Source organism: Carassius carassius, chromosome 30 (assembly GCF_963082965.1).
Source record: "Carassius carassius chromosome 30, fCarCar2.1, whole genome shotgun sequence".
Lineage (NCBI taxonomy): Eukaryota > Metazoa > Chordata > Actinopteri > Cypriniformes > Cyprinidae > Carassius > Carassius carassius.
This window is the reverse complement of record NC_081784.1, coordinates 16,016,741-16,038,398: the sequence shown is the minus strand read 5'-3', so window position 1 is coordinate 16,038,398 and position 21,658 is coordinate 16,016,741. Positions and strand designations below refer to the sequence as shown.

At 37.8% G+C, this 21,658-nt stretch overlaps 1 protein-coding gene across 4 annotated transcripts in view; it reads left to right on the top strand.

Annotated features, from left to right (window-relative positions):
• The window catches only part of LOC132110759 (bifunctional heparan sulfate N-deacetylase/N-sulfotransferase 2-like), a 136,921-nt gene that overhangs the window by 76,331 nt on the left and 38,932 nt on the right, over window positions 1-21,658 (top strand). For 3 of the 4 annotated variants that reach the window (XR_009424679.1, XM_059517630.1, XM_059517631.1), the window contains one exon: window positions 17,864-17,950. The exons of the other annotated variant lie outside the window; for it this stretch is intronic. The gene's annotated coding sequence lies outside the window, so the exon portion shown is untranslated. The remainder of the gene's footprint in view (window positions 1-17,863; window positions 17,951-21,658) is intronic. 4 annotated transcript variants of the gene reach the window in all.

Genomic DNA, 21,658 nt, shown 5'->3' with positions numbered 1-21,658 from the left:
ATGTAGTACTCAAGAAGCATTTCTGGTTATTATAAATTTGGAATAAAATGTTTCAAATGTATTTAAAACAGAAATCTTAGTATTAAAAACAAAACAAAGTCTAATGCTCCATAAGTCACTTTCACACCTGAAACCCCATAAATATACTACATCCATTGTTTACACATGGGACGGATGTTTGTCTTTTGCCTGCATTGCTACCATTCACACATCAGCACCAGCATGCTGTTAAAATGTTATTGCCGCAAATATTGTTAGTTAGTAAAAGAGCCTCTAACTCCTGCAGTAATCTGTCTTCATCTGCTCAAATGGAAAAAAGTTCTATCGTTTCGTTGTCTGTACAGTTTGACACAAGTTTCTTCCTACAACATATGTACCTTGTATAATCATGATCTCTCGTCGGAGGCTTTTTTGTCAGAACTTTTGATTGGCTGAAGCTCATTGACAGCTGCAGACTAACTATATCAGACCTTCCTAACTTAGTATGTGCTTAAACCACTGAAAAACAGATCATTTTCACATATAACCTCTAGGTAGAGATAATATGATCTTATATGGAAATTTATATAAGACCCATGAATGAAAATGGTTATATTGCCGATCATAAGGTGAAAAAAAGAAATCCATCTCAACAGTTGAGCCTAATTTGAGTGACTGCCTCAGAGAGGGAGAGAAAGACGAATATCTTAAATGATGTCAGATCTGTACATAATCAGCTTCCGTTCCTGTATCTCTCTCTCTCTCTCTCTCTCTCTCTCTCTCTCTCTCTCTCTCTCTCTCTATCTCTGCTGCTTCCTCCTTCAGTGTCACAGTTTGCATTATCTCCCTTTTCGGGAACATCTCAATGTGTTTGGCTGTGAATGCCAAACACTCAATCACTGTTCTGTTTCCTTCCTCTTCTGGTCTCTAAAGTAATAGGATTCCTCATCCGGCATGATTCAACTCTCGCTGGCTTAATTGGAGCAAGAAAAGATGGCAGACGGTTTACAATAAAACAGGAAATGCTCAAGTGATGCTCCTCAAAAAGCAGGCTTGCAAATGGAAATTAAGACCAAATTTTTTTCAGGCCAAAAGCGAATTGGACTAGTGCATAAATATAAATGTGCTAAACTAGATGTGGTGATATAAGCTTGAAGTGATGGGCTGGTCTGCTGATGAGTCGACAGCGATTATTATGCTCTGATAACAGTCCTGTGTAAAACATTCACACGGCCATATTGATTCTGTCTTCACTGTAATGAGGAGAGACAGTTACGGTCTCATTTCACTGTCTAGTTCTTTATGGCGTGAATGCGAATACAGGCACTAGCAGAGACCTTGATCCTCTAAATATCAGCACACTGATGACTCCATTTCCTCTGACATGATTATGTGGATGCGCAGCATCACTATATATCACATCAGGACTGATATCATTGTTCATTGTAGCTATTAAAAAATAAAGAGCCACCATGAAATATGCATTCATCCTCCATTTCTGTTGTCTTGAGAAACTGGAGAAAACGTAACATCTCCAGTAAATGCATATAGTGAGTAGCTAATGCTCACTTGTCATTGTGGATTGTGGGATTTTTAAAGTGAATGTGTCAGTTCCCTGGAGTGATTTTTGGCAATGATATGTCCCTTGAAATGTCTGATTCAGTGGGCTTTGCACTGACTGTACGCATAAAAATAAATAGCACATACACAAATGGTATAAAATACATTTACCTTGTTTTTCAGCACTGTTTAATGAAATATATTTATGTATTAAATTACATATTATATTTTAAATTTATACCAAATGTTGATTTAATTAAGTTAATAGTAGTTAACGACTATTTATGGCATCATTTTATTTCACTTTACAGCACTTATACACAACTGCCTAAAATTTTGCACAGTACTGTAGCTTTGCAGGTTTTTTGGAGACATTGCCACAGTTCTTCTGGATTGAGTCTGTCTCAGTTTGTTCTGTTTCTTCAAGGTGATGATGAAGAGATCAGATCTCTGTGTGGAGCACTGGCTTCTGTCAGACTCCTTGTGCATACAAAAATTAATAACCGATTTAAATTTTTGTTGGTGAAAATACTAGTAGCAAGACTTTTTTTTTTTTTTTACAGTAGTGTATATTTATTTATACAATTTGTCCACTGTATTGGATCAGCATTATTTTAGTTTTATTTCTATACTATTATAGTATTTATTCATATATTAAATTATCTTTTATTTTCATATTTTCCATTTTCGATTTAATTTTAAAGTTTTAGTGATTTTGCTATAGGCTTTTGTATTTTTTATTAGTTTCTCTAGCTTTAATTCGTTTTTACTGTAGTTTTAGTCATTTTATTACTCCAACTTAAACTTTTTCAGTTAGTAGCCAAAGCAACACTTTGTTTTCTTTTTAAGTTCAAGTTTTACATCTAATATGTATCTTTCAACTTTTTCAGTTAAAAAAAACATTTTCAGTAGGTTTTTTTCACCCTTTTTTGCAAGCAAATTCTAATAAGATAAAAAAACACTTGAGCCTCTAACACTTGCACTCTCTATTCTGTTTCTATTCTTACTACTTGTCATCTTTAAAAAAGAGAGCCTGAGACTTGCACTCTCTATTCTTTTTCTATTCTATCTTTTTTCTTTTTATATATTATAAAAATGACCCCTGCAACACTAGCATTCTCTAATCTTTTTCTATTCTTTTGACTTGTTTTATTTTTATATTAAAAAAGACCATGTAACACTAGCATTCCCTATTATTTTTTATTCTACTTGTTTTTCTTTTGTATTTATAAAAAAAATAAGCTTTGAGCTAAGCGAGACTTGGCACAGCACTTACATATTATTGCTCTTTTGTTGGTTTTGATTGCTTCTATTGTCCACATTTGTAAGTCGCTTTGGATAAAAGCATCTGCTAAATGACTAAATGTAAGTATATAATCTGTGGATACGGCTTTGATCGTGGTGCTCCACGTTCATGTTTTGTGTGGGTGCCCGTGTGAGCTATACCTCCACTGTGTCTCTGCTTCATTCCAACTGAGTGGTTTAATGAGACAAGAGGGGCCAAAGCCCAGTGTGTGAGACTGTCTCTCCACAAGAAGCATGAATTAAGCATGACTACACCAATGGCACTTCAGTGAGTTTAAATCAGGGAAAGATGTGAGTAAGTTACTCATCATTACCTTCATGTTTAAACCTCCCTGTCCAAAGCTGCCCATTATTTCTCTACCTCACCTTATTCTCCCTATATGAGAAACAAGCTTCTAGTCAAAGCATTCACTCTGCTTTATCCCATCATTTAAAACTTGTGTGTGAGTGGAGCGCAGCTTCCTCTGAGTGTGTCTTGCTGCAGGGTAATGCTTCTACCCTGATGTGATCTGACACATTGAACCGCTGCGTCTCAACTGCCGCACCATTACCTCCACACAGAGCACTCAGTTGCCTCTCAAAGAGAAGAGATGGAGGAGGGAGGAAATTAAGGAACTTCACTAAAGTTTGAAGGACAGAAATCTTATTGTTTTTGTTTTTTTGTTATTGTTGTTTTTTTCCCTTTTTGTGAATCTTCGAGCCACTTACAGTTTTCTTCTGAATAACAAGTTGTCAGTCTTTAATCAGAATGTTCCATAAATTTTGGCTCCAGGTGTCATCTTGATCTTTGCCAAGTGGAATCAAAGCGTTTGTAAGTGGGATTCGTCATCACTCAAGCTCCTTCTTCTGTGTGTGCATGCACGTGTGTGCACCTTTGCAAGTGTGTCTAATGTAGCAGGGAGTCCAAATGTGCCATATTTTGCTGTGTATTCACCATAATTATTGCTCTCCAGCTGAGAAAGCAAGATACGGTGCTTGTCAGTGCAGCATTTAATGTACCCAGAACCAAAGCCTAAAACCTCATCTTAACCTAAAACCTTTTTGCCGCATTGAACACCGCTATTTCCCAAATCTAGTTTATTTAGAAATATGGTGTTCTTATTTCTTTACTTTGTGCAATTTTGCATTTGCGCACACTAGGGTTTCTTACCAGTTAACACCGGTATCACCATGGGGGTGGGGCGTTCCCTCTTTTCCTCACTTTCCTTCGCTTTTAAATAGCTTAAAAGTGCCGTGTCCATTTTACTGTAATTTTCGAATTAGCGGCAGTTTGGCATCAATTGCTTGAATGCAACAATAAAATATGATGTTACACTCACTTTAGCCTATATACAAAATAGAACTTTTATTAACAAAACAAATAAAAATACACCATTGCTAAAGGGCAGGCTATGCCTAATATAAAATAATATATAAATTACATAGTTTAAATAGGTATAGAAAACTGGAAATAATATATAACCAAATAAATAACAAACAATATTTATTAGCAAAACCAATAAGAAAGCTTGGAGGCACGGCATACACTTTGATGTCAAATAAAATAAATAAATGACACAAATTTTAAATAAAGTAAAAATCAGCAAACAATGTGGAACCAATTAAATAAGAAATTAATGTTTAAATAAATAACAAAACTAAGATAAACGGCAAAAGTCAACAGGTTTTTCAAAATTCCAAATTTTACCAGACAGGCACTTTTGCATTTTGTTTCTTAACTTAATCATCCGCCATTGTCTTGTCTGTCTCACATCACTCTTCTTGTCAGTCAGCTCGACTCCCTCTCCTCACTGGATAAATGAAATCTGATCTGTTATGCGACTGTCGTTCAGCACGCTGCATAAAGCAACCACGTTCAGTTTTTTATTGTAGTCTGTTCTTTTACTGAACTAAATTATTTTTATTACTACAAAAAAATCTAAACGACGGTGGGGGTCGGTGCAGCAGTGAGCAAGTGATGTAACTGGTGTTGCGGATTAAGACCGGTATCGCCATCAACACCGTCTATCGTGACACAAACAGCAGTCCTGCTCCTTTAAAATATGCCAGCATTTTACTATTAAAGCCTTTTCAAATGATTAATTTCAATGTTCCACATTGCATTGAGCTACAGCGTTACCCCCGGCACCGTGTTGTGCTCAGGTCAAGCATTGTAATGTGACACTTGAAGTTCAAACAATTCCAGTTTTGACCCTGTTTTCTGCTGACCTTTTGAAGCAAGTTCTTACCAGACAATTTGCATGACATATCGTTGCCTGGTGCCCGTGCAAAAATCATAAAATACGAGAATATCTCAATGCATCAGGTTGTGCAACACAACATTAGAGGTGCATCTTGACATTCAGAAAATAATCATCATATTGTATACATTATTTATTTGGATTTTATGGTCAAATTGCCCTTTTTACCACGAAAAAGTCATTGTATAAACCATTAGCAATAATACACACTTTCCTCTCTGGTTGATGGTATAGGTTTAGAGCACATACACATCTCACAGTGAGCTTTACCTCTGACATTAACTTGGATTGTCATTTATCTGCCTTTAAAACACTGCCCTTAGAGACACAGCATTTGGCACTCAGAGAAACCAATGGAGAAAGACAGCGGGGCGTGAAAACCTCCATGAATATTTTCATCAGGTAATCCTTTGTCTCTTGGGCTCACACCTCCCATTGCACTAATCATTCTCTTGAGTTGTATGCATCTGCTCTTTGGTTTAATCCAGGCAGCCTGTGATTAGCTGGGGCCTGTCGCAGCATGGGGCTGGATTAGTCTCCCGCCCGTCAGACGCTTGCGCCATCAGGCCTCTGTCTCTAGCCTCCAAGTGGAACTCTTATCTCTCCCTGATGCTGATTATATGGGCTATAATGGACAACACTGGCAGCATGGCCTAAGGGCAAGAGAGAAGGAAGGATCTGTGCTATTGGAATAGGACTAAGGTTGTTAAATTGGCATTAGAGACAGACCTCCACCTTAGCTAATGAGGGGCCTGGAGAGGTGCTTCTTGTCGTTGTTGGTTTATTGGGTCAAATTTTAGTCAGACAGGGATTCCTCAAAGGCTCAAATCCCACTATTAGCGAGTCTCAGTGTATTGCACTCAGCCTTTACTTGTTTATGTGGTGAGATAGATATTAACTCTGCTTCTCAGCTGCCAAATCACTAAGGTCTGACCTGGAGGTGGAATTTAGGTGACTTCCAATAATAAAACCTCAGAAAGCCATTTGTGTGTGTGTGGGCTCTTTCTTTGGACAATTATTGCTGTCTGTGTGTTTGGCCCCAAGCACAATGGTGTGGGGAACACATTTCTCAGCTCTGCGGTCCTACTGCCTCTGGACACCACGCCTGGTTGGACTTGTCAATGTCACCCACAGATGCGCTTGCAATCTTCCACCTTTATTCATCTCTGTTTCCCTCTCCTCATTGCTCTATCCCACTCTTTTGCCGGCTTTTTCCTCCCCTTTTTCTTTCTCTCATCTGATCCATCTCTGATCTCTTTCCTCTGAATAACCTCTCTTTTGGCGTGATGTATGTATGTGTGTGTTTTTGTAAACATAAAATGTGAGTGTGGTAAATGAGCCAGAACCAGAGAGGAAATGCAAGCTCTGTGACTTGCAGGTGTGAGTATATGATGTGTGCTGTGTTTGGATGTTTAGTCTGTATGAATTTGCTTAAATCTTCAGTTTCACTTATTTCTTCAGATATACATTATTTATTTTCATTATAAATTGTGAAAATTGTTGTGTGTATATATTGTGTGTGTGTGTGTATATATTAGGATTATTTTATTAGGAAAGAACAAAATAACAGCATTTATTTTAGGGGTGCACCGAAATTTCGGCCGCCGAAAATTTTCGGCCGAAATGGCATTATCGGTTTCGGGCCGAAATAAAAAAAACAGCCGAAAACGTAAACCGAAAATGAATGTCACCCGCCCCTCCCATCCCATAAAACTTGAAGAATAATTATTTATATTTATTGTTAAAAATATTTTAATTTTTGTTATGTAACTGTTAATAAAAGTTTGATTATTATATTGTGATTTTTCAATTCAGATCCATTAAATCCAAGCAATATATATATATATGTTTTTAAAAGAAGCCATTTTCGGCTTCAGTTTCGGTTTTTGGCCAAGTGCATCCTAAATTTTCGGTTTCGGCGCAGAATTTTCATTTCGGTGCATCACTAATTTATTTGAACTAGAAATATTTTATTAAATTATATAAAATAATTAATTATATAATAATGATAATATTACCAACAGTGGATATACAGTACAATCAATTGATAAAAACTGTCATATCAAATCATCTCAAATGATATGTTGTGTTTGACAGCATTCTGTGGGTGGAAAAGAACATTCTGAACGTTTTTGGAATACAATTTGACTGGCAGACGTCTTTGTCTTGAGAAGGCCCACTTCATTGCAAATATTTAGTGTGTTCTAAATAGTTATATAATGAATTGACATGTATTTTTATTATTATTCTTTACACATAGTGTGTCATATTTAATCTTTTATATGTTCTTCACTGATACTGTTGTCAACTTGGCAACAAAGTAGTCTTACTTTTGATAAAACTTTGACCGGTCATCAGAGCTCCAGGGACAAGGTTTTTTTTTTTTCTTGTTTCTTCACACAGTAAATACACTGCTGTTCAAAGGTTGTTTGTTTGTTTGTTTTCTTTTCCTCCGTAAGGTTGCATTAAATTGATTCTGAAGGATCATGTGACATTGAAGACTCGAGTAATGACTTCTCATTACAGATTAAATACAAATAATGCAAACTTTTGAATGCTAGGGGGTGTCATTTTAATGTGACCATAAAATTACAAAACAAAATTGTCGAAAAATCCTTTATTTGTGTTTTCTCTTAGCACTTTGTGAATTAATAGCATCTTTCTCTACAGTGTCTAACCTTGACCAAGGTGACACAAAATGCTTCTGCTCTTTACATTTTAAACAGGTTTTATTTCTTACCATACCACTGTTCTGTTCATTGGTTTAAACGAACCATCCATCATAGCTAAATGGACATTTCGACCTCTGTTCTTTCATCACCCCGTAACCAAACTGATCCAGTCAGATCAAAAGCTCTGCCCAATCCCAAGAGCCCCAGCGAAAAATTTCTGTTTGAGAAAAGGAGGAACGTCCTTTCTACCTGCACAGCTGACTGAGCTGCCCCTTGGTCTCGGCTCCTTGGAGACGTATTCTCACTTTCTCTTTCTGTCTGCCATGGAGAGGTTGAGAAGAGCTGTAGATGGCGAAACCAAGAAGATGGTATCATGTCACAGTGAGATGCTCCTGTTCCCTCCGTCGTTTCCTCTGTCCTGGACAAAAAATAATTACAATGAATGAGTTACAATAAAGAAAAACAGACAACACACGTTTCATTCACAGGTTGTGTATGTTTTAAATTGTTCACATGTATTATCATTACATCTGCTACATAAAAAAAGACATAAAAAGATAAAAACTACATACATAAAAGCCCACAACTTACTACAACCCGAATTCCGGAAAAGTTGGGACGTTTTTTAAATTTTAATAAAATGAAAACTAAAAGACTTTCAAATCACATGAGCCAATATTTTATTCACAATAGAACATAGATAACATAGCAAATGTTTAAACTGAGAAAGTTTACAATTTTATGCACAAAATGAGCTCATTTCAATTTTGATTTCTGCTACAGGTCTCAAAATAGTTGGGACTGGGCATGTTTACCATGGTGTAGCATCTCCTTTTCTTTTCAAAACAGTTTGAAGACGTCTGGGCATTGAGGCTATGAGTTGCTGGAGTTTTGCTGTTGGAATTTGGTCCCATTCTTGCCTTATATAGATTTCCAGCTGCTGAAGAGTTCGTGGTCGTCTTTGACGTATTTTTCGTTTAATGATGCGCCAAATGTTCTCTATAGGTGAAAGATCTGGACTGCAGGCAGGCCAGGTTAGCACCCGGACTCTTCTACGACGAAGCCATGCTGTTGTTATAGCTGCAGTATGTGGTTTTGCATTGTCCTGCTGAAATAAACAAGGCCTTCCCTGAAATAGACGTTGTTTGGAGGGAAGCATATGTTGCTCTAAAACCTTTATATACCTTTCAGCATTCACAGAGCCTTCCAAAACATGCAACACACAGGACACAGGCCCACAGGACACGACGGCGCTTCTGGACCATGTTCACATATGGCTGCCTTTTAGCATGATAGAGCTTTAGTTGGCATCTGCTGATGGCACGGCGGATTGTGTTTACTGATAGTGGTTTCTGAAAGTATTCCTGGGCCCATTTAGTAATGTCATTGACACAATCACGCCGATGAGTGATGCAGTGTCGTCTGAGAGCCCGAAGACCACGGGCATCCAATAAAGGTCTCCGGCCTTGTTCCTTACGCACAGAGATTTCTCCAGTTTCTCTGAATCTTTTGATGATGTTATGCACTGTAGATTATGAGATTTGCAAAGCCTTTGCAATTTGACGTTGAGGAACATTGTTTTTAAAGTTTTCCACAATTTTTTTACGCAGTCTTTCACAGATTGGAGAGCCTCTGCCCATCTTTACTTCTGAGACACTCTGCTTCTCTAAGACAAAGCTTTTATAGCTAATCATGTTACAGACCTGATATCAATTAACTTAATTAATCACTAGATGTTCTCCCAGCTGAATCTTTTCAAAACTGCTTGCTTTTTTAGCCATTTGTTGCCCCCGTGCCAACTTTTTTGAGACCTGTAGCAGGCATTAAATTTTAAATGAGCTAATTAAGTGGATAAAAGTGTAAAATTTCTCAGTTTAAACATTTGCTACATTATCTATGTTCTATTGTGAATAAAATATTGGCTCATGTGATTTGAAATTCCTTTAGTTTTCATTTTATTAAAATTTAAAAAACGTCCCAACTTTTCCGGAATTCGGGTTGTATTACATATATAGAATCTAACAATATAACGACTTAACATCAGAGCCCACTATTTATTAGTAAATGTCAACTTTAAATTACCATGTGTACAGTAAAGGCGTACACTGTGTACATCTGTAAAGCTATAAAAATACTGAACAGGTTTATTAATGAATCCTTGATTCCCATAACTGGGAATGCTTCCTGTTGTTATGCAAGTAAGTTTACGTTATATTAATAATAATAATATATTATATATTAATGAATTATTGATACGATTAATGATTCATATTAATTATATATTAATAAGTGTGTATAGATTCACAGACAATAGGCTAGAAGGGTTTACATTTTCTCCTATTATACTAACCGTTTGCTGGTGTCGACGATGCTGCGGGTCTCGGTGTTGATGCTGCTGATCGTGTGGGTGTCGATGGTACCACTGGTTCTGGTACCGTTGTTGGATCTGGCACCGGTGCCGATGCCAACGTGGCATCAGTGGGACACAATGAAGCATTCTCGCTCGTCGAAAAGGAATCTTGAATAGAAAGATAATACAAAAGTCAACACACTATGAAATAGCAATAGCAGCTAGCAACTAGTTAACGTTAGAGCTAGCAGCAATTGTTATCTGCGACACAAGTTTACAGTGTTCATTGTTATAAGTGAGCTTCTGCTTTCCAAAAGCCAGCCTACAGAAAACAAAACTCTCACGCAGAGAGTGCCTAGCTACAGGGTTAATGTAATGTAAACTTAAAACACTTACCATCCTCCTCCATCAGCGACTCCAGCAAACTGGTGGCCGAGTCAAGTCCACCCTCCCTCCCGTTGCTGGCCGGTCTATGGCCGTAGATACCGTCCATCTGTTCGTACCACTTCCAGCTTTTTCGGTTTGAACCACTGCGGCCGTTGTGGTCCTTTACAGCTCTGTAGTCACTTTTCAGTTTTTTTAACTTTTCCCTACATTGCTGGAAAGTCCTGTTGTAGCCATGTGTGGACAGTAGTTCGGAGATTTCTTGGTACACTTTTTCGTTCCTCGTTGCCCCATCAAGCTCTCGCTGGATCCTTTCTTCAGCAACCAAACAAAGGAAAGTCTGCACCTCCTCGTTTGACCACGGCGTATTCTTCCGAGTTGCCATAATATGTAATGGATTGGATATATCACGCTATCTCTGGCCAAACTTTTTAAAAATGGCGGGGTTATTCTGGATACTATCTGGATACTATTGCTGGCGCGTGTAATGATGACGCAGTGAATAGTGACGATTCTCTCTGACCAATCAGCAGTCTGCTGTGTTTTCACGTCACATTATAGTATCGCCTCAGCTCGCTTGGAACCTCGCCGGAGGAAAAAAAGTACCTGGAAGCCGGTACAGGTACAACTTTTACACAGTGGAAAACCAAACAGAGCCGAGGTGAGCTGGTACTGTGTTGTGGAAAAGCGCCATTAGGAGAGAGTGTTTGTTGGATTCTGCCCTTCTACTCTCTAAAAAAAAAAAATATATATATATATATATATATATATATATATAAAAATTTGAAAATCCTGGTTTTGCTCCAGTTGAAGGCTCTAAACAACCAAACAACCTTTTTTTCCCGATACTTTTCAGAATTTGAGAACTATAAAATTGATTTGCAGATTTAGATTCCTGGCAGTTGGAAACGTACGGCTTTGGTAAAGGTGGAGGTTGTTTTCTCCTTGGCATACACCAAAACATTCTACCTGCCTCCAACAGTAAAACTCAAAACATTTGCTTTGAACATGTTGTGATGTTCCATAGGGGTTAAATGTTCATTTTTTATGAGCAGGGATCCTTCTGTGTTTTATCAAACAACAAGCTCTGCAACCGAGATGACTCAATGAGCACATGAGAGTGTAAGAAGCAGCTCTTTTATGAAATATTTTAACTAATATTATCAGTGCTTTCAGCCTTCATTTTGAATGTTGTATTCCACTGCCATTCAAAAGTTTGTATGTAATTGAAATATTGCAATTTAAAAAAAACTATTTTCTTTTTTTATATATATTTTTAAATGGATTATAGAACGGGAATAAATAGTCACTAAGTCTTATGGCAAAATTAAATATTCGGTGTCACATGATCCTTCAGAAAACATTCTAATCATTGTATGCTCATTTGGTGCGCAAGAAACATATTATTGTATGATTTCTTCCATTGAAATCATGCTACATTTTATACATTTTTGATGAATAAAGTTCAAAATAAAAGCATTTATTTTAAATAGAAATTATTTGTAACAAAGTCATTAGCGTCTCTTTTGATCAGTTTATTACCATGTTTTATAAAAGTTATTTATTAAAAAAAAAAACTTACTGATCCCAAATTGTTGAATGTAAGTGTATATTTCAAAATATATTTAAAAAAATTAATTATAATTGTTTTTTTTTTATTATTAATTTTTTTTCTTAACTTTTTAACATTTATTTTACTTTTTTTGCATTTTCCCCACAACGAATAAGGCTAGTGGTTTAGAGAATGGATGGATGGATGGATGGATGGATGGGTCTACACTGTTGCACTGGTATGTACCTGTGGTGATGCTTTTCTGACAGCGTTTTTATTTTAGGATTTAAACAAATTGTTTCACTTTCACATATCACACTGATGAATTTAAAGTGTTTTCTGAGTGGGCTTTATTGTCCCTCTGTTCGCCTTGTCTCACAGAGCAGCTGATTTGTGATGAGACTGTTGCTCTCTTCTTCATCTCTCTTACACGTGGCTTAGTTTCAGGTATGATTAAATCATTCACATGGCCCCCGTGTGGCGCAATTCTCACATGTGCAGCCCACAAATTGAAAGCAGCGCGTATCAAATGTCACTGGGATTGCAGCATCCTAAAAGGGTATTTCACTTATTATATCGCTCCTCCCTCCACTCATCTTTTATTTATGAATTATGCCCATGATTCTGAGGGTGGCCACAGCAGCACAGCCCTCTACAATCTTCAAAATTATGATTTTCTAATCTTCTCCCTGTCATTGCACATGGACCGGTGTCAATGTCACACCGCTCCTTCACGATTTCTGCCGAAGCGATGAGTCACAGCCAACCATACACGGTTACACACACACACATACTCACCACTGCTGCTGGCTTTATAGTGCAGTGATGGAGAAATGAGAGCTGGGTGTCTTTGAAAGGTCATTTTAGATCTCTGTAGGCTTCTGTGTGTTTTGGCACATGCAAACTGGCAATGAGTGGAAAACTGCATACTGAGGGGATAGATGATGTTTGTCCTCTTCCTGCCTGATGATGCAGAGCTGTTACAGGCTGACATAAGTGTCTCCATTGCTGTCAAACACTCAACCAAGCAGCACACTGTCCACAGGCTTAGGGATTTTAGCCAATCAATTAAGTGCCTTCATGAACTCTATTCTATCATGCTGAGCTGGGGGGGACACTGTTTAGGGGTGGGCTATGGCTAACGACGTGTAGATGGATGAATCAGACGGTGTAGTATGGAGTGCACAATTTACACATTTACTGATATTTACTATGTCACTCAAATGTATTGAATTTCATTCAATGTGCTATTTGTGAATTAATTACATTTGGGGTTAAAATGTCTTAAACATGAATTATCCTGTCTAAATGATGTTAAATTACAGCAGATATTATTTCTGGAAATCTGCCAAGAACTTGTCTAAATCATATTTCACCCATAAAACGTAAATTATATTTATTTATTGTTTGTAATGTAATGACATTTTTTTGACAATTACATTTTAAAACACCCCCCCCCCCCCCCCCTTAAATTTTTTTTATTAAGCATTTTTAATGTTATTTTTAATTTTAATGTTTAAATACAGGAAATGAATTAGGTAATCATAATATAAAGTTGAATATAACTGGAGAAAGCAAGGACTGTACAGGAAACAAAATGGGAAGGAGAGACATGTAGTGAGGGTTGAGTAGCTACTGGGAATCCTCCAGCACTGATAGCTATGCTTCGTTGAGTTTCTTTATCAATATTGAATTAGTCAGTGTAGAGTGGAACATGGCTCACGCTGGGACTTTGACACTGTACAGAGGTTACTTGGTGTATGAGAAGCAGAGACAGGAAGAGTGCTGTTTAACTATACATGTCATTTTTGTAATATTTGGTTTAAATGGTGACTTTATTTTTTTGGTTGGATCAATGACTTCCCACTTCTTTAACCTCTGGTTGTCCATGTCCATGTAATGAATGTGCAGAGCTAAACATTTTGTTCAAATCAGCTAGTCATTGGGTTATCTGAATGCCTAGTTTACCAATCTGGTCTGGTTTTAGGTTTGCCTGATCTCTGACTCATTCCTTATTTGGGGAATTTCCTATCAACCGCTAAATTCAGTGGCACAGAACTAGGGCTGTAGCTATCGAATATTTTAGTAATCGAGTATTCTACCAAAAATTCCATCGATTAATTGATTAATCGGACAAAATGTGTTTTTGCTAAATTAAAGTGCAATATTAATTATGCAAGAGAAAATAGGACCCCTTCGGTCTCCTGAAATTAACAACTAAGTTTCCTTTTTTAGAAATTTTTTTATTTTATTTTTTAAATGCATAGAATGCAATGCATACATCAAAAATAAAAATTTAATTATTACCCATTGTTTCTCAGTCTGTACTTGAACTGTGAACAATGACAATAAATTTGACAGATGAATTAAGTGCGTTTATGTGTCATTCAGTTGGGGTTTTAAATAAAGCATTTTCTGAGATGCACATTAAACACATAAAACATTAATTTAATTTATCTTTTAATTATTGAAAATTAACTTAATTTTTTTGTAAACAAAGGGGATTGACTATTAAATATAAAACATGGAAGAAATGTTGTGTGATTAAACCTTAAAAAAAATAATGTTGGATTTTTTTCTTAGTAGTAGGCTATGTACATTCTGCTGAACAATAGTCTTTAACGGGACTTTTATTTTGAAGGGTTGACGTACCTTTACAGTTCTGTGTATGGGATGTGACGCTAGTTTTACTCTAATCAAACGGTCAAATGCTCATGAAGTGACTGTCAGAGCAGTTCTGGAGATGTTGTTCATGTGTTCACTTCCTTATTGAGACAGCAGGCGCTGAAATCACCGGAGCGTCACGCGCGCTTCAGTGTGTGTTAATAAAGGAAGACGCGCTTCTGCTTCATTCATTAACAGAGGCACGCAGAACATGCAGGATTCATATTTAAATAGACTGTTCCGGCTTAATATTTACAGATATTAGTCCATATCGTGATTTGATGTAAGTGCAATGACCTATTTTTGATTAATTCATTTTGAAATTCCGTGCCATTCCGCGTTAAACTGTAAATTCCGTTTTTATGACTGGATTCCGCGATTCCCTCCGCGTTTTCTGCATCGCGGAAATCATAGGGCCCTAGTTGTGGTATGCCAGCTCTATCTTGCAATGGACATACCACGACGTTCTCTTTACGTTTGCACGTGCCCTCAAATCAAAACACTGCTGACTCCTTGCAGTATGCGATCTCAGCGCAACGCTTGTCTCCTACCGCTTTGTGGGTGACATAAATGCGTTGTCACATTAAAAAAATCATTGCGAAAGAACCTGACATTAGATTTAAAATAAATTAAAAGAGGCTTCGAGGCAGAGGAATTTGCCTCGATCATTTTTTGTAATCGAGTTACTCGAGGAATCGTTTCAGCCCTACACAGAACACAGGGGTCTTGAGACGCATTTGAAAAATCTGACTATTTTTAAACTTCTACAGCGCTCTGTCTTGCAGCACACGTGGCAGGATGGGCAAACAACGTGAGATGCAACACAGCAACTAAAAACTGTCATTCTGCATGTTTACTGCTGTAGCGATTGTACTTTAAAGAGAATTAATTAAAAAATGCAATGCTATCAGAGAGGGTTTACTGTGCGACAATACAGCACACTGTCAGAATGCTAATTAAAACAGGCACTAAAAATATCACAAAGAAAAATCGAAGTAAACCAATCAACTAAATGTTAGGACGATTTGTCATCAACATTGTGACCCATCTCTACTTCCATGTGCAGGCATGTTGTTAGTTGACATCATGGTAAAATTTCCTCTGTTGGTCTTGTGAGAGATTAACTGCATCTCTCTGAAATCCATTAAACATTAAAATCTCAATCTGCGTTAGCAAGAACAAAGGATCTTTCCTGGGTACTTCCTCTGTCTTTTCTGCCCAATCTCTCTCTCTCTCTCTCTCTCTCTCTCTCTCTCTCTCTCTCTCTCTCTCTCCATGGGTCCTTGTTTTCTTTCTCTGCCTCCTGTCGTGCATTACCAGCCAAAGAATAAAGCTCCAGCACAAGTGCACTCATGGCACTATGAGAAAGATCACCATGAGGTCTCTGTTTTTGGAAGCCAGATCTGGGCTGTATATCTTTGTTTCACTCTTCATAATGTTAAGTATGCACTTCTTTTGGAGTCCAGCGGATGTCAGAGACAAGTGTGTTACTTAGCTCTTGCTGTGTTGTGTGTGGTAATGTGTCAGGATGGTTGACTAGTTACTAGCTATCTAACAACCAGCTAGTTAATTAGGGAAGATTATGTTTTTATGCTTTTGATGCAAAGATTTGGGATTTGCAACATCTCAATGAATGTTTTAGAGCGCTGCGCTGTTACTGTCTCAAAGTTGCATGTCTCAATTCATTGTCCTTAAAGCATCATTTCCACTGGCATCAAAGCACCGTTTATGTACAAATGAACCACCTTCAACAATTTAAAATTATCTCTATCAGCCCTTAGATCACCTGCTGTGAGCAATGATCTGTTATCATGCAGAATCCATAGGTGTTGTGGAGAGATTCTAAGGACAGTATTTTATGTGCCACTTTCCAGGTGTGTGTCAGAAGTTACACATTATACCCCAAAACCAAATGGAAAAAAAAACGAAATTCTAATTTGCAATTAAATATTATCAAAATTCGATTTATATTCGAATTTAAAATACATAATTTCAGTTAGCGTGAAGAAAAGCTTTTGGCTTCTCTTCTGAGGCCACTAGAGGGCGCATTGGGCGAAATATTACTAATGCACGTTTAATTCAAAGCATATGAAAATATGACTGTAAAAAAGTGCTTAATATTTAAAATAATGTTTATAAACCAATTATAATTGAGTAGCTTTTTTTTATTTTTTGAAATAAGAAATTTGAACCCACCTTAATTTTACATGGCTTTCTAAACATGCGGACTCTGTTGTGTGAGACGCGAATGCAATAGTGATAGAAGATATCCCTCTCTAGAAAATGCATGAAATATGCGTTCTGTGTGAATGGCTTGGTTTCAGTTTTGACACAAACAAGATCTTCTCTACATTCTCTTTTTCCGCAATATTTTGAATGAACATCGCAGCAGCGCTGCATCTAGTTGCTTCAACTGTATATGTTAACAAAAACATTATAATGCAATGACACTTATATTGTCACCGCATCTCATGCACCACTGATAAAGGCCAAAGTATAGTTTGACCATCCGCATCGGCGCATATATATATATATATATATAGTGTGTGTTTTATTTTGTGTGTGTTTTTTATGTTTACAGGAATTTAACTTTATCCCCTTAATTCTCATTGCTAAATGTGTCCAAATGATGATTGTTATTACTATATTGACATTTATACTGTATTATAGTTTAAAAATAACTTTCGTAATTATATATACATTTTTTAGAAATGCATCTGTTTAGAGTCTGGTGGACATGGCACAATCTATTTATACACGGCTTTTCTATTACTGACCATTCAGGCAGTCCACCGACTAGTCAATTCAAATATGTATGCACATGTCTCATCCACTCTTTGCATTTGTCGAGCTTCAGTGTCTGAGATCAAATCTCCCATTAGAGAGTCATTAAAAGATTTTACCTTCACCTCTTTTTGTTTTTCTGGATCTCTCTCCTGTCTGAGTGTGAATCATGTAAGTGTGATGGACTGTAATTGGTCAAGGGGTGGGTTCTTATCGGTGCATGGTTTGTCAATACACACAAAGCTCTGTAGTGATGTTCAGATCATAGTCTAGGAGAGAAGAGACGGAGGCACCTCGCAAAAGTGCAAATATTGACTGCAAAAGTGTCAATCTATCAAACCCTTACCGCATGTCCTCGCTGTCCTCATTACAGGTGTCTGAACACACTGAGATTCTCACACTTCCACCCAGGTCAAATCCACTAATGCACTGACTGATTTATCAAGACCAGCTGCAAGAAGTAAGTGTTTTTGTTGTTTTTTTAACTGATCAATGAAATAATCTTTATTTTATCAAGCAGCTATGGATAATTGGCCTACATTTGTTTTGTTTATTCATTTATTCATTATTTCATTAATTATTTTTTTCTTAAATGGGATGGTTTCCAAGGCTTAAAAATACAGATGACCCTATATAATAAGAATTTGGTTTTCTGTGATGTATTGAACATTGTTTTGAATTCTGCTGATGAAATGTGTCACATGGTAAAACTATGTAGTGGACTTATATTGAAAAGGTCTTTCATAATATTCTTTTTAAATTTAAAGTTTCAAATTAAGTTAAAATGGCTTGAAAATTGTAAATAAATCACCACATGGAAACATTTTCTAGTAAAAGTTAAATTATAATAGAATTCCAGCTATTGTTGTAAAAACAATAACAAATTATGTATATATTTTTCTTTTAAAATGTTTTTCTTGTTTTGTGACCATGGTACTAAATATATCAACATGGCAAATATATATCTCCCAAAAAGAAAACTTGCTGCTTTGCTCCTTTTTTTTTTCCGTGCCATAGTTTCACTCTTATCTCAAGCCGGAAACTTTTAACAAACTGATTTCCATTTTATTAATACAGTACAAATCTGATGCAGAATTAATAGTGTGAACCTTGTACATCACTCATTTTAATCAGATTAATCATCATTATTCATTAGCACCTCATATCAAAACAATCTTCACCTCTCACTTCCAAGTGGCTTGTTGGCATGGTAACACTCTTAATTCCACTACAGTGAATGAAACACACACACAAGTGTTTTCTGTCAGTCCTGCAGAGCAGCTATCCAAACCTCACTGTGACTGATCCACACAATCGCTTCATGCCTACTCTGAGGGCTCAGAAAGTCACATTTTATTTAGCCTAACTAGACTTTTCTTTGAATTTGCTTAGTATGCGTGTGTTTGAATTGCGTATTGAGCCTTAGTGCACCTCGAGCTGGTCAAATTTAAATGTAATTGACCCCAGAACCAAAAGGAGCTTTTATGTGTCTCTCTCAAGCGAATGCTGCCGAAAGCACATGCACTCTTCCATGGCAGGTTTTAAGCCAGATCTCCATAGAGAATACAAGCTCTCCAGGTCTTTGATGTTGTCCTCTCGCTCATCTCTGTCGGTGTGAATATGCAACCGGTTCCCATTAACACTCACCTATGTAGACGCTGGAGTCTGTGGTTTATAAGAGAGACACAAAGAGGCCATGAGTGCAGCGGGATTATCTTGATTTGATATTGTTTGCTCAGTGGAGATTGCATCAGTGCGTAGTTGTCCTCCTTTGTCATCGTCTGCCTCTCTGTTCCTAGTTCTTATTCACTTTTTTTTTTTGAATGTATAACTGACAGCTTGTGGGTATTAACTCTGGATCCCAGATATTGATAATGACTTGGCACAGTAAAAAAATACTTTATGTAACCAAATGAAAAGACACTGAGAGCTGCCTTCTGTTGTTTGTCATATGCTTACAGACTCTTTGTCTATACTAGGAGTAATCCTAATAACCTATCCATTGAATGGGGTATAAAAGAATAGATTGAAGCTGAATGGCATTGATTGGAGAGCTGGCAGAGAGAAATGCGACCATTACTGTATAGAATCAGGTGTATTGTGCAACGGGTGCTCGATGTGCTCCTCGTCCCCCTCTGACCTCTGCTCAGAGAGAATATGAGCTGAATTGCTGAGCGCAGCTCTGTCATGGTAATGACACGGGCCGTTGTTAGCCAATGGGCGAGCTGTCATTTTTTTTCCCCCTCCTCTGACGCTGATTTGATTTAACTTTAGACTAGAAAATGAGTCTAGGGGAATGAGGGGAGTTTTATTTCATAATAGATGTGAACATTTCCACTTTGTTAATCTAAAAATAATGAGACGCTTTTCAGTGATGAAACCATCTTTCGTTACGGTAAATTGTTGGTGAGTAACTCTATGCAGTGATACTTTTAGCCAAATTAACTGTCAGTTTGCACCAGTTCTGAAATTGGTAGCTTGACATCAGAAGTGTTTTAATAATACAAATTCCTGTTAAAGCAGCTGTTCTTATTAATACCGTATTTTCCGGACTATAAGTCGCACTTTTTTTCATCGTTTGGCTGGTCCTGCGACTTATTTATCTAAATTAATTTGACATGAACCAAGAGAAACATTACCATCTACAGCCGCGAGAGGGCGCTCTATGCTGCTCAGTGCTCCTATAGTCTACAACTGAAAACATAGAGCGCCCTCTCGCGGCTGTAGACAGTACATGTCCCACCAGAGACAGTAATATATTGGATCACTGTTACACCACAATAAAGGATGCATATCACTCTGTTCCACGAGCAGCTTTGGGACGTTCTGATCACCTTCTGGTTCATCTTATACCGACCTACAGGCAGAAACTAAAATCAGCTAAACCTGTATTAAGGACCGTAAAAAGATGGACTAATGAAGCAGAGCAGGATTTACAATCTTGTTTTGACCTCACTGATTGGAGTGTTTTTGAAGCTGCTGCCACCGATCTGGACGAACTCACAGAGACCGTAACATCATATATCAGTTTCTGTGAGGATGTGTATTCCTACCAAGACTCAACTAAATTACAACAATGGCAAACCGTGGTTCACTGCAAAACTCAGACAGCTCCGTCAGGCCAAAGAAGATGCTTACAGGAAGGGGGACAATGTCTTGTATAAACAGGCTAAATACACACTGGAAAAGGAGATCAGAGTGGCAAAGAGGAATTATTCTGAAAAAATAAGGACTCAGTTCACTTCGAACGACTCAGCATCAGTGTGGAAAAGTCTAAAGAAGATCACCAATTACAAGACACCACCCCCCAGCACTGTGGAGAATCAACGACTGGCAGACGATCTGAACGAGTTTTACTGCAGGTTTGAAAGAACACCCATCACCTGCCCTGAACACCTCTCCACACAACCGTTCACACCAATAACAACTCCTGCAACCAACCCTGAATGCCTCTCCAAACAACCGTTCACACCATTAACAGCTCCTGCAACCCATCCTGATCACCTCTCCAATCAAGCACTCTCACCATTCACACCTCCTGCATCCCCCCTCTCCCCCACACCTGCAATACAGATCAGCGAGGATGCGGTGCGCCAGGTCTTCCGGAAGCAGAAAAGGAAAAAAGCACCAGGCCCCGATTGTGTTACACCAGCCTGTCTGAAATCCTGTGCTGACCAGCTGGCCCCCATCTTCACAAAGATCTTCAACAGATCGCTGGAGCTGTGCGAAGTCCCTTCATGCTTCAAACGCTCCACCATCATCCCCATCCCAAAGAAATCCAAAATTACAGGACTAAATGACTACAGGCCTGTGGCTCTAACGTCTGTAGTCATGAAGTCATTTGAAAAACTTGTGCTGGCCCACCTGAAGGACATCACTGGACCCTTGCTAGATCCTCTTCAGTTTGCCTACAGAGCAAACAGGTCTGTGGACGATACAGTAAACATTGGTCTGCATTATGTTCTGCAACACCTAGACAGACCGGGGACCTATGTGAGGATCCTGTTTGTGGACTTCAGCTTGGCTTTTAATACGATCATGCCAAACCTCCTCCTGCCCAAACTAACTCAGCTCTCCGTGCCCACCTCCGTCTGTCAGTGGATCAACAGCTTCCTGACAGACAGGCAGCAGCTAGTGAGGCTGGGAAAATACACATCCAGCACCCGTA